Raw genomic sequence first — 13,947 nt, 5'->3', positions numbered from 1 at the left:
ACGCTTAAAAAGCGTTGTCGTTTTGAACAAAGACAACGCATAAAAAGCGTTGTGATATTTGAAAAAGACAACGCTTTTTAAGCGTTGTCGTTTTTAGTAACGACAACGTTTTTTCCACCTACGACAACGTTTAAAAAGCGTTGTCTTTTCTCAAATAAAAAACAAAAAAAAATTTAATTCACAAATTTTGAATATTATCACTCAATATTCAAAATTTTTGAAAATTAAATCTAATATACAATTTTTCAATATTATAAATCATTCAAATATAACAAAAATCATTCAAATATAACAAATAATCGAATTATTCATGTTCATCTCGGTCATGTCAAAGTTCTTGTCTTATCACTGCAAATGGTAGTTGCTGATCCCATAGTCTCACAAGCTGAAATCCTACGCACCTGTAGATCAATTTGTATCAGCAATTTCTTGAAGAATACAATATCAACACTGAACAAAGCCTGACAGAAAACCATAATTAATGACATATCAAGGCCTTGTCAGCCATCATTTTCTTCATTGAGTACGCTAGACTGTAGGAAATTAAAGAGAAATCAAGCTCATGAATAACAAGATTGGAGATGGGAAAATGGTAGGTGGCTGATAACAGATAACTTAATGACACACTTACGTCAAGGTTACTGCCAATGGAAGCCCTCCGTAAAAGATAAGTAGAAAAAAACTAAAGCATTACATTCCTTTACATGCCTAATCGATCTTTACACAGAGAAAAAGGAAAAAAAATGTAATATTCTTATACTACTTGGATTGGGAGGTATAAACAACCATTGTTTTCAAGTAAATTTAGATTCCAAATAGTGTCACCGTAAAAGATGTTTTGAGATCAGCAAAGGTTATTCATTACTTTATTTCAAAAAATACACCTCATGTTAACTGGTTCGCATTCATTCGCATGACACTAGTACATGAACAGGTAAAATCGAAACTGTGGCCTCACATTAACATAACTAATATTTCTTAATGTTTCTCGACTACTTTTTTACTAAATCTAAGCTTAATGTATCCACCTGAAAACCAGAAATGGATCTAAATTTTCTTTATTTTACCTATTATTATCCTGTTTCCAACTATATAGTCTATGCTGTATAGGAAGCAATCAACAAGTATGGATGGCAAACAATTAACTACATAACAAAATATTACCTTGTATATCTTCTCACTACCAGTATCAATAATACAGATAATTCCATTAAGTCCTCCAGCCAGCAAAAATGGAGTTCCATCAATATTACATGCCCAGCTTGCCGTATAAAAAGATTCATCTTTCACAATACACGGGACACCAAATTATTTTTCAGAATATGTATTTTTCAAAATAAATTCAGCACATACATCTTATAAAAAAACTGAATTTGCTGACTCGTAATTCCATTGGAAAGAAAATCTCTTACATCGTCATCGATTAAGGACTGAAGTACATCTATTACACCACCACCCAGACATTAATGTTCATCCATCTCAGGAAAATCATTTTCAAGTCAGTCTAAGACATTCTGAACACCTTTCGAAACCATGTTCATCCCCATGGCATCACCTGTGTTGCAGCTAAATCTAATGCACATATAAAAAGGGGAGGGGGGGGGGGGGGGTGAAAGAACCCACATCATGTGGCAGTAGACAAAACAAAGCACAAATCAGGTTTTACAGAAACCCAAACACATCCTAAGTTGAAACAACAACGAACAACGATAGATCTGTAACAGTAGGCAACAAACAATTTGTAAATTTCACATTTAATAGCAGTGTAATGCAATAAAAACATTTCGGAAGCAAAAGAAAAATACCTACACAACGAGAAGAGAAAAAAGGAAAACCCAATGAAATAACAAAAACCAAGCAGAAGTTCGTAAGCATGAGAATATATACAAAACAAGATTTTAAGTGATTGAGAATCTGGTCAACTTTATTATTTGTACCTTCTTATGCTTAATATGAGTGAAGGTATCTTTGTGCCCCTCCAATATCCTGCACATGAAGCCATGAGATGCTAAGTGAACATGAAACAGTAACTAATAATCATATTAAATGCTGAAATGAGAGACAGGGTGGTAATTAACTAACTAGGAGATCGAATACATTCTTAAAGAATTAATATGGATCATTATTTATGTTGTGATGCTAAATAATTAAAATGCAAAATAAGGTTTTGCTGTTTTGGTCTCTCCCAGAAGCCAATTTTCCATTACTGTAACATATATATATATTTCATGAAAATTAAATAGCTTGTGTATAAAATTAAAATGGGAGTGTTTGCATGTGCTTGGTTGATCATCAAAACTCAAGCTTTGGCTCTTCAATTTTCATCAACGAACTCGCTCTAGCTAGCTTAAATAATAATGTTTTGGTGATGGAAAACTAGAAAGGGAAAATTAAATGAAGATGATACCTCATTCCAGAGCAGTACTGGTCTGAAAAAATGATCATCTCTTGATTTATTTCTGGTTTTAATAGTTGCAGTAGCAAGAATATCATGGAGTTGGATTTCTGAAGATTGATTCATTTTGCACATGGTTGTCTACCTAGCTGTCGCATTGCTTTCACAGATCAACCAACAAAATTAAACCTGCAATTGAACTACAATACAAACTCACTAAGATAAAATTTGCAAGTTGTGATGGAATGCCCCCGGTAAGGTAATTGTTATTAAGTTAACTATAACATCAAAACATATTGGTCTCATTAAAGACAGCCTAGATAATTGAAATTAGCAAAATCAATGCAATAGTCAAACAAATTAGTGTTAAATTAGCAAAGCATACAGATTACGAAGTGCTGGGAAGCATCCTTCAATACGAATAAGTTCTCTTATAGTCCCAATCAACTGGTTGTTACCAACATCCCTATAAATAATCAAAAAGAGAATAGGTAAATGGAGAAAACAGCAACAAATAGCACATCTTAAGTCATTAGCACGTAATATTACAGTTGGCGTAGCTTCGGCAAAGTTCCCAATTCAGGTGGGATCCTCCCAATTATCAAACGATTCTCATGTAGTAGAAGATAACAAAGCTCAGGAAGATTTGCAAGTTCCTTCGGGATTTCACCTTTGAAATTATTAAAACTCAAATAGCTGCACACGACTCATATATTAGTCTTTCAAACACGCAAAAGTAAGCTTTATGCGAAAGTAGTACCCACATATTTGAAATGTCTAAAAAAATATATCACTTACAGATGTGTTAGCTGCTTTAGTTCACCAATTTCAGGAGGAATAGCATCTTGAAATTTATTCCACCTCAAATTCCTAGTGAAAATAGGAAAAAACCACAAAATAAAAAAGTAATTCAGGAAAGAGAGAACATTTTACTTATGAAAAAAAGAAAAAGAAGAGAAGAAACCCAACTGGACTCTCTTAGTGCTTCTTAACTGGGTCATCTTTCATGGAACTAATTTAGACTGGCAATTTTTTGAACACTTAACGAAAGGAAAAAAAGCAACGATGTAAAAGAACAAGTGATCAATGCCACAATACATATCATTACGCAAATAAAATCAAGCGTTATATATATCACTTAAATAGAGTTGCCATACTTTGATATGAACATCTCAACTTGAGAATCTCTTGCGCATATTTTAAATTTCACACGCCTACACATTTGCATCATTTAATCTATGTACCAGACAAAATGTACTATTCTTATGTCACACGGCCAAACACTAAAAACATAAAGCTTACTGAATTAGAAAGTAAAAGAATTTACAGGATCTTGAGATGCTTCAACCGCCCGATTTGTGATGGAATTGGCCCAGTCAGTTTGTTGTTATGTAGATCCCTGCCAAAAGCAATGCGGATTCAGAATGCAAAAAGGTGAAAATTGGAAAATCCAAAGTAAATGTAACTCTAAATTTCTTGTAATGTCGTGATGTCTTCAGAAGTGCATTATTTAGTTCAGTTTATTGTAAGTTAGATCATTTTACATGAGGTCGTTGAAAATGGTTTTCGTTTTTTGAATACAATTCATTCAAAGCCAAGAAGAAGTAAACTCAAAATATCAGTTTCAGGGGGAGAAAAAGGAGTATCATACAGCCTCGTAAGATCCACAAGATTTGTAACTGCAATTGGAAATGGACCAACCAAGGAAACAGCATAAACTTCCCTGCCAGTTAGCAGAAAACACCACATGAGACGGTAAAATTAAACAATAAATGAAATAATTTTACTATTTGAAGCTACTGTGAAATAACATGTTCTTGAGCAAACAGTATAGGGACCATAAACTCACAATTCAGTAACAACTCTATAGTCACTCCCACTAACAACGAAACATGTGACACCAGACCATGGAGGCAAATTGTCATCTCCACAAGGGTCATCACCAACCCAAGCGTAAACTGCCCTCCATCCAAGTGATGCTTTTATTTCATTCAATGCCTTCACTGCAATCAATAAACATTAGATTAGAAAACATACACGCACATTGAACAGCATTCGCATTCAGTCACACTGTAATTGAACTACAATACAAAGTAGTGTTAGTACCCAAACAGACCCAAATTATAAAATTTTACTTTGTAAATATTCATAAAAAACATGATGTTTGTACCGATTTGGGCCGCGTGCAATCTTCGCCCACTGTTCGATGAAGTGGAGAGCACTCGGCCCATCCACCATGACATGGAGACTCCTAGGATCACGCACGGATCGGTTACACTGCAAGATATCATACATAAAAGAACTAAATTTCACACTACAGGTTAAATCAAACTCTTAAACATCCTAACTCAAAATACAACAATATGGAATAGAGCAGATGGCTATACACAACGGAAAAATTCGTTGTCGGACATCGCTAAAAAAAGGTTGGGTAGGTTCAAAACTCTCCTAATCTCAAACACCACATCTCACGACTGAGTAGCCCTAATTATCCACCTGAAATCAGTCATAAATTTGAAGATTTCCTCACTGAATTTACGAAAAAACTGGTCACGAAAATGGCTTTGAAACGAGATTCAAAAACATAGATTCATGGTGCAATGCGAAGCTAAAAGTATCAGGAACAAAACACCTCAAAACACTACGAGCCCACCTGTTTGGGACTGCGGACTCGAAGCACTGGACTACACAATCTTCAAATTCGACGTGGTGTGGCGCTCGTCTGGCGGTGAGCCCTGTCGTACACGCCGGAGCACGACAACGTAGCCGATGGAACAAGTGACCGACCTTACAGCCACTGCGAAGAAGATGTCCCTCGTCAAGGTCTTCGTCAAGCTCAGTAACCAAGAGCATCAGAAATCGGAAAAGAGCATCGCGACAAGGGTTTGGGGATTTTGGGTTTATTTTTTAACGTGAAGGGTTATTTTAAGTTTTATTTATTTAATTTAATTTTTTTTAAAAAAATAGGTTTATCTACAACGCTTTTTAAAAAGTGTTGTTGTACATCGAAAAAAGACGCTCATACACAACACTTTTTTAAAAGCGTTGTCTTTGACCTAAAAAAATGTTTATAGACAACGCTTTTTATAAAAAGCGTTGTCTTTGATAAAAATAAAATATATATAGACAACGCTTTTCATTAAAAGCGTTGTCTTTTTAAAAAAGACAACACTTTTAGTGAAAAACGTTGTCTTTTAAGTGTTGTGGTTGAGCATTTTTGTTGTAGTGCACGACTCGTCATCCTCTGGACGAAACTGAACAAACCTCTGATAGCAATCCACTATCGCTCGGTAGGTAGTCAATAGATCTATCCCAATGATGCAATCGAAATCCTCCATCGCTAGAATCATTAGGTTAGAACTAAGCTGATGTCCCTCAAAATCCAAAACACAACCCACAACTAGACGCTTGGCTAAAACCTCGCTCCCCATAGGAGTAGAAACCACTAGCAACACGTCTAAAGGAATAAATGACAATCTATACTTCTTAGCAAAACGTGCTGAGACAAAAGAATGCGATGCACCGGTATCAATTAAAACATATGCAGGAAAACCACATAAACTACAGATACCTGCTATCATCCGATCACTGTCAGCCTCTGCCTGCTCCTGGTTAAGCACAAAGACCTGACCCTGGGAACATGGCCTCAACGAAGAATGACCCCGAGAAGGAGTGTGAGTAGGCTGTCTCTGAGACTGCTGCGGATGCTGGCGCTGCTGCGAATACTGCTGCTGGAAAGGTGGCTGCTGGTACTGAGGTGGCTGAACAGATGCCTGAGAACCTCCAGAACCACTTGCTTCCCCAATCAGCATAGGACAATCTCTCTTCATGTGACCCTCCTGGCCACACTGGAAACATGCAGTGGCCGATCGACCACACTGCCCTGGCGGATGTCTGCGTCGACACTGAATACACCGGTTCGGTCTCTGTACACCAAAACGATGCACTCCACCAGATCCAGAGGAAGAAGAAAAAGTACCTCCTGGCTTCTTGAAGGACTGTCCTCTTGGACCCAAAGGACTAGACTCGCTGGCCTGGAAGAAGAAGAGAAAAGTCTCCTGTTCCTCCGAACACTGTCTCGGCCTGGCGACAACGGTCCACCAAATCCTCGTAAGTCCCATATCCGCCCACAACAACCATACGATGAATGTCAGGGTTCAAACCCTGAAGAAAATGATCAAACTTCGCCATAGAACTATCAGCAATATGAGGACAAAAGGGTAGCAGATCAAAGAACTTCTGCTGGTATTCCTCGATCGTCATCGTCCCCTGTCGCAAACTCAACAACTCACTGGCTTTCGCCTGACGAAGAGCTGGAGGAAAATAAAATCTCTGATAAGCAGTACGAAACTCCACCCAAGTAGCTGCACCTCTGGCTGCTATGAACGGTGCGGAAGTAGATCTCCACCACTTCCTCGCTCTGCCCTCAAGCATAAAGGCAAGAATCTCCATCCTATCCTCAGCCGTGTAATGGAACTCCTGGAAGCACTGCTCCATCCAATCCTCCGCCTCTTCGGCTGTCTCACCACCCGTCAAAGGCTTCGGGCTGACTTCCTTAAACCTACGCATGCTGACTCGCCTGCGCTCCTCGGGCTGTCCCCGATGTCTACGATCATCTGGATCACCCCAACGATCGCCGTCTACACTACCGTGACTCTCGTCGTAATCTGCCATCTGTTACATAAGAACAGATAATTACTTAATCCGCTTTACAATATTCCCAGTGTAATGCGTCGCTCTGATACCAAAAATGTAGTGACCCAACCCGGATCCACTACCTAATCAGATTTATAGTAAAAGCGCATGCAATAAAAGCTTAAAGCGTAAAGAGCGGATAATTAAAATACAACAAATCCAATCGGTAGAATACAACCGACGCTATCACAAGTGTATAAGTACTGTTATACAACCAAATCGAAGGTTCAGGGTAAATAAATCCCTACCCTCTACAACCTCGCACTCTCCAAAGCTCAATCCTGCTGAGAGCCACCTGGACCGTTCAGCCTCAAACCTGCCCCACCACAAGGTACACAATACCCAAACACAGGGGCGTGAGCTAGAACGCTCAATACGAAGCAATGATATAAATACAAATATGCGCACATAGATGATTTAAAACTCAAGTGAAAACACTTGCTCATGGCGCCGGGAATATACAGCACCGGCTAGAGAGCTACTCCGCGGGGTACTCGTATATTCCATATCAGGGCTGAGCCAACCCCATCCTGACCCAAATCCAAAATAGGATACAAGTCCCATATGGAAACTGTCATACCTGACTCGAGTCCAAAATGAGATCATCGTTCCCTATGGAGACTGTCAATGACTTACATCTCTCCGGATGCAGTCACACGTAAAATCATGTATGTGCTAAGGCGGTAAAACATGCTAAAACATGATAAAAACATATAGCACATACTCATGCAACATATAAGCAAATATATCATGCCGGCTATCTCGGTCAGTACTTACGTACCTCTAACACTGCTGGTCAAACCTAGCTCTGCTGGTCTAGACTCCAAGCCTACTAGTCCAGTCTACTAGCCACTACAATGCAAATATCCATGCATCAACAATTAAGCTCTAAAAGCCTTAACTAAGCTATTGCATACTCCTAAATATTTTTAGAATGCCAAAGCTATACCTGTGTCCGTCGTTAGCCCTTTGCTGAAGATAGCCTCAAAACTAGGCCATAGCTCCGCGACGACGTCTAGATCACTAAGCCACTTTCGGATTCCCCGTAGGACGCCTAGATCTCCCTAGATCTGAGTTAGAAGGCTTAGGAATCAGAGAGAAGATAGGAAATTGGTGCACTCCAAATGAACCCTCGGACCCCATATTTATAGACATCGTTCGGAGCCTCCGAACCTGGTTCGGAACGTCCAAACTCGATCGGAACCTCCGATCGCACCTTCGGAGCGTCCGATCGCTCAATATTATGTCAGCCATGATGTCACCTTGCTGACATAAACGATGACGTGTGCCCTGGTCCAGATCGGAGCTTCCGATCTTGCCGACGGAGCGTCCGATCTCGATCGGAGCCTCCGATCCTGGCACGGAGCTTCCGATCCACTTCGGATCGTCCGAACTTCCTCTTCGGACCGTCCGATCCTGCTGAACCAATTCAACTAATTCGAGTGCTTTGAATCCATTTTTGAAGTCCGTTATCCCAACAGGAACTTACTTAATCATGTTTTACTTAATCTAAACATGATCACGTGATTAATTACTCATTAATCACTAATTAAAAATGCGGGTTACTACATCCATAATCGAGTACGGAAGAAAATATTTTATAAACGAAGTGAGATGATTGTGACTACGTTTATCACGTGTTTGGACGAGTTAAGAGACGTCTTAGCTTCCCTTACCAAAATATTCATGTGTTTGGACGAGTTAGGAGACGTCTTAGCTTCCCTTACCAAATTTATTGGTTTGGATGTGTCCAGAGAAATCTTGGCTTCCCTTACCACCCACAGGGCAAGAAGAGTTGGGAGATATCCTGACTTCCTTGCGCCATATTGCACTACATCCATGTTCGAGATCGAAACCACAGAGTCACAATTCAAGGATCTAAGTTCATTATTCATATGCAGAACCATTTTTATACATTTACTTTGATTACATTCGACTTAGCCATGCATATGTTACGTCATGTTCTCATTATTTTCAGAAATCTTTCATTTAAAGTTAAGTGCATAATAGTACTTTCAGTATCAGCTACTTTTAATATGCGTGTGCTTGTATTTATGTAGTACTCGTTATTCCCCCCCCCCCCCTCCCACCTCCATATTCTTGCTGAGTCTTTTAGACTCACTACACTTATTGTTTTCTGGTGAGGAGTATTTTACTGAGATCAAGGGGCAGGATCCCCAGGGGAGGTCTCCGGTGGTGCAGGCCCCTGACCGTCGCTGCTTCTTTTCCGCAAACTCTGATGTTTTTAATAATGAACTGATGTATTTCAAATACCTTTAGAAATTTGAAGGATGTGGTTTCCCTGCTTTTGCATGTTTGGCATGCAAACTTAATAATTTATTTTCCGCAACTGTGTGGGATTAACTTTCTTATTTTAAATCCTATGTGATCCCGTTTGGATATCTATCGGTTGTTTTTTTTATTTTTTTTATTTTAATTGTTTTGAAATCCTGAATGTGACAGGTTGGCTTTTAATATTTTTAAAAACGGGTCATGGCAAATTTTTTTGAAAAACCCCGTAAATTCTTTATTTTTTATTTATATTTAGAGGATTATAGTCGTCTCATCAGAGCTTCTGAACTGTCGTGCCATGCAATGTATTTGCCTCTTGGACTTTTCAGCCGATCTACCAAAGCCTTTAAATCAAATCTGCTAATCCAACTGCACCATTCAAGTATAGTGAGCCTAAATATTCAGAGAGATTAAAAACATGCATATTGATAATGTAATAGCTTCAAAATACTTTAAACTTAAAATTACTTGAACATACATAACATAATACCTTGAACTTGAGAACTTTAACGTAAACATCATGGAACTTTAAACTTAAAATCTTAAACATGATCTCCAAAAATCTTAAAAATTGCCAGGAACTTAATCATGGACACCTACATACATAACTTTAAAATCTTGGAATAACTTCATGCATTTCTTCAAAACTTTACCATTTCAATTCTAGATGAAATATATGCCATTAAAATCATATGCAACTAATGAAATATAAAATGACTTCTTGACATAAACATGACATAAAAACTTATTGTTTGGGTGAAGAATTATGTGAAATTGTGGCAACCGTCATAATGGGCACATTCATTTTTTCCTCATAACATTCGTTTTTTTTCGGAGTCCCCACCAGAGCTCATCCCGGAGTACCTAACCCATACATTTTGAGCCATATGGCATAAACCCTCATAAAATTTGTTCATTCATTTTCGAAAGCCCCCCAGAGCTCATCCCGGAGTAACTAACCCGTACATTGAGCTGTATTTGGAAAGGACCATCCGGAGCCCAACCTGGAGTACAAGTCCCGTATTGCCACCACAAAGACACATAAGACATCAAAATATTTTCGTGCATCAATATATCATATCATGCTTCTTCTTAACATCATTCATTCATGCTTCATCATCTTTCATTTCATCATAACTTATCATTCATCATATCATTTCATTCATTATGAAGCATCATTGTTTCATCGTAACTTCCGTCATAACTTTCATTTCATGAAAAAACTTTACTCGATAACTTTATGCATGATTAAAATCATGTTTGCATATCAAACATAGGTTTCATGAATAAAACTTAGACATGTACATGTGTACTATACATAATCAATCCACGTGAGTCATTCTTTTCGTTCTTGACGTAAAACTTGAAACTTTTTGCACATGAACTCTTAAACATGCTTAAAACTCCTTAGTACATCATAAACATGCATTTAGAACATAAAAACATGCAAGCAAAGTGTTAGGGGAAGAATCATTCTCGCTCAAGCAGCAAGATCTCGCGCTTGAGTGAGACCTATTCTGGAGTAGCATGTTGAAGGCGCTCAAACTATATTTTACGTTTGGAATTTGGAAAAGTGGTAAAAATTAATTGTAGCTCTTGATCATAGCTTTCCAATTCCATAAATTGTACCTTAATTGGAATTTTCAGTAAAACGTTATATGCATTCTCTCGAGATGGGTCAGTGCAGGAAATTCAAAACAATCGACGCAATTCGGGGCGATTTTTGACAAACATCCAGAACGATTTTGACAAAACTCAAAACATAAAAGTTATCATAAAAATCGTAATGGTGTCTCTAATCAAGTGCCACCAAACACAACTTCAACACTTCAAACTTTAAACATAAACTTCTTTTACCCAAAATCCTAACTACATAAATCATCAAACTCATTTTCTTGCAAATAAACATGGATTAACTAACTTTAAAACGCTAAAATTTTAAATGATTTTTCTTCAAAACCCTTAAACCGTAAATACCATCAAAATTAATCAACTTCTTCAAAATTTCAAAAAATCATTTTCTTTCAATTAAACGTGAATTTATCACCTATAAAACTTTCAATAACATCATAATCTTGAAAAGATTCATTAATTTCAACCTATCTATCAAAAACTTTTCAAGAACGACCACGTTTCACAATTTCTAAAATTCATAACTTGATACTCATAATTTCATTCTTCTTCAAAATCATAAACCATTAAAACATGCACATCAACATACATTTTTATATCAAAATAACTATAATCTTGAATGGGTTTCAAAACTTTAAAATACTTGTTGAAAAACTTGCCTTAAACAAAGATTGAGATGATCCGGAACCTCGGCAACGAGCTAAACACGGCACGAACGAGATTTTGAAGTTTTCTTTCTTGGAAGATTGGAGAGCCGTAGAGAACCAATGAAGAAGAAATGAAGAATGATGGTGAAGGGAAGAAACGTGTAGTGCAGGGGAATGAGGAAGTCAAGGAGGACAATGGTATAATGAGATGGGGAAATGGAATTCAAGATGAGATAGGAGAGTAGATAAGTGGGGAGGAGGGAAATTAATACATAACATGTGTTGACTACATAGAACGTAGTCAGTCCAAAACGTCACAACTCGTTCTAGTGAAATATACTCTAACTCAAGGTTTAAAATAAAACAATTACAAGATTATAATTAAAATACTCGTAATAATATTTCTTACGATCTCGTGCATAGGTTAGTCTCGTTCCTCATGTCCAGAATCAACCTCGCCCTGAAAATATTAACTTACACGAAAATATTAAAATAAAATATTCGTAACATAAAATCTCATAAAATAAACATAACTTTAATAGTTAAAGAACATAAGACCATGAAATCATTTAACACAACTTATAAAACCATTTAATTGAGAATCCCCTTTAAATCATAACAATATAATAAAATGACTTAAAATCCATTAAAAATTCCTTTAATAAATCATGAATGGATTTATGAATTTTCTGGGTATTACATTAACTCTAAAAATTTTTGCACCTATTTTAATTCCTAAGTTTAAAAATCCCATGATTAAATATAAGAATTGAATTTTACTAGTCCGGGTCTGAAAAAGATAATTTTTGAGAAATATTAAAAATATGCTCCAGAATGCACTAAAAGCGATTTTTGGCACCTAAAAATTTTAAAAGCAAAAATTCCATTTATTTTCCTCAACTCCCATAAATTTTAACTCTCGAAATAAAATTTAAGGATTTACCGCCAAATCCACCATTACCGTGTGCCTGAGTCAGAAGTCACTGAACTCAAGAATCTCAAGAGTAATTAACTTAATAATTAAACAAATAGACATCTGAAGGAATTTAAACACTAACTTAGAAATTAAAATTAACACTTTAAATATTTTGATGCCACAGAAAAAAGTAAAATATTTAAATAATAAACAGAGCGATTAAAATAATTTAAACAAATTAGATGAACGTTTAAAAGTCATTTAAATCTCAAGAGTAATTAACTTAATAATTAAACAAATAGACATCTGAAGGAATTTAAACACTAACTTAGAAATTAAAATTAACACTTTAAATATTTTGATGCCACAGAAAAAAGTAAAATATTTAAATAATAAACAGAGCGATTAAAATAATTTAAACAAATTAGATGAACGTTTAAAAGTCATTTAAATAAATACACAAGAGGAAATAAAAACCTTTAAAACGACTTGGACTGTTAAAAGAATTTAAATAAATAAGCTAGATATTTAAAATAATTTAAAATAATTAACCGCTAAACTTAAGTTATTTAAAATAAATAAGTTGGACAATTAAAATCACTTGAATAAACAAACTTATACCTTTAAAACTTTTAAAACGATTAAGTAGTATAATAAAATAATTTAAATGAGTAAACTTAAACAATAAAAAACATTAATTAAATAGTTAGTACAATAAAAAATCATTTGAATAAATAATTAATATTTTGTTAGCAAATAATTCAAATAAATAATTTAAATCGATTAAAACTAAAAATAATAATCATAATATTTATTAAATTTAATGCATGCGATTTACTAGGCTGAATTTTATGTACTACAACTCACATCCTTTTACTCTATCTTACACAAAACAGTTGTACGCAATTGGATGCTTTCTACAAACTCCACTGTGGTGACTCGACCACAAGCGTTTCTGTCATTTGCTTTAGGTACTGAGAGAACTTTCAATTTTGCAAGCTCGTATTCAAGACTGTACTCCATTTTGCAGATGGAAGATTAAAATCCATCAAGCAGCCTTTTCCATCTTTGATCTATGGAATTTTGGAGTTTCAAGGTTTGCTTCGTCATACTGGTGAAGGTCTCTCTGAACTGACTAGAGATCTGAAGGTTGCGGCCGCTTTACTCCGATGGAAGAGAAAGCTTGTGTAGTGACCCTTACCCGGATCACCTACTAAACAGAACTTAGGCATGCAATTAACTTAATTAAATAGATATCAGAATAAAACTGCGGAAACCATAAACATTATACAATCCCAAGTAAAGGAATCTGTAATTTATCCAAATAATATAGAACCAAATCGAATAGTTGTATCAACCCAAACAACAGT

The 13,947-nt window shown here is 36.2% G+C and overlaps 1 pseudogene; it reads right to left on the bottom strand.

Moving 5' to 3' along the window:
- Positions 1–323: 323 nt before the first annotated feature.
- On the bottom strand, positions 324–13,600 carry LOC140874564 (uncharacterized; annotated as a pseudogene).
- Between the last annotated feature and the right edge of the window lie 347 nt (positions 13,601–13,947).

Source organism: Henckelia pumila, chromosome 1, assembly GCF_033568475.1.
Source record: "Henckelia pumila isolate YLH828 chromosome 1, ASM3356847v2, whole genome shotgun sequence".
Lineage (NCBI taxonomy): Eukaryota > Viridiplantae > Streptophyta > Magnoliopsida > Lamiales > Gesneriaceae > Henckelia > Henckelia pumila.
This window is presented reverse-complemented; position numbering and strand designations above follow the sequence as displayed.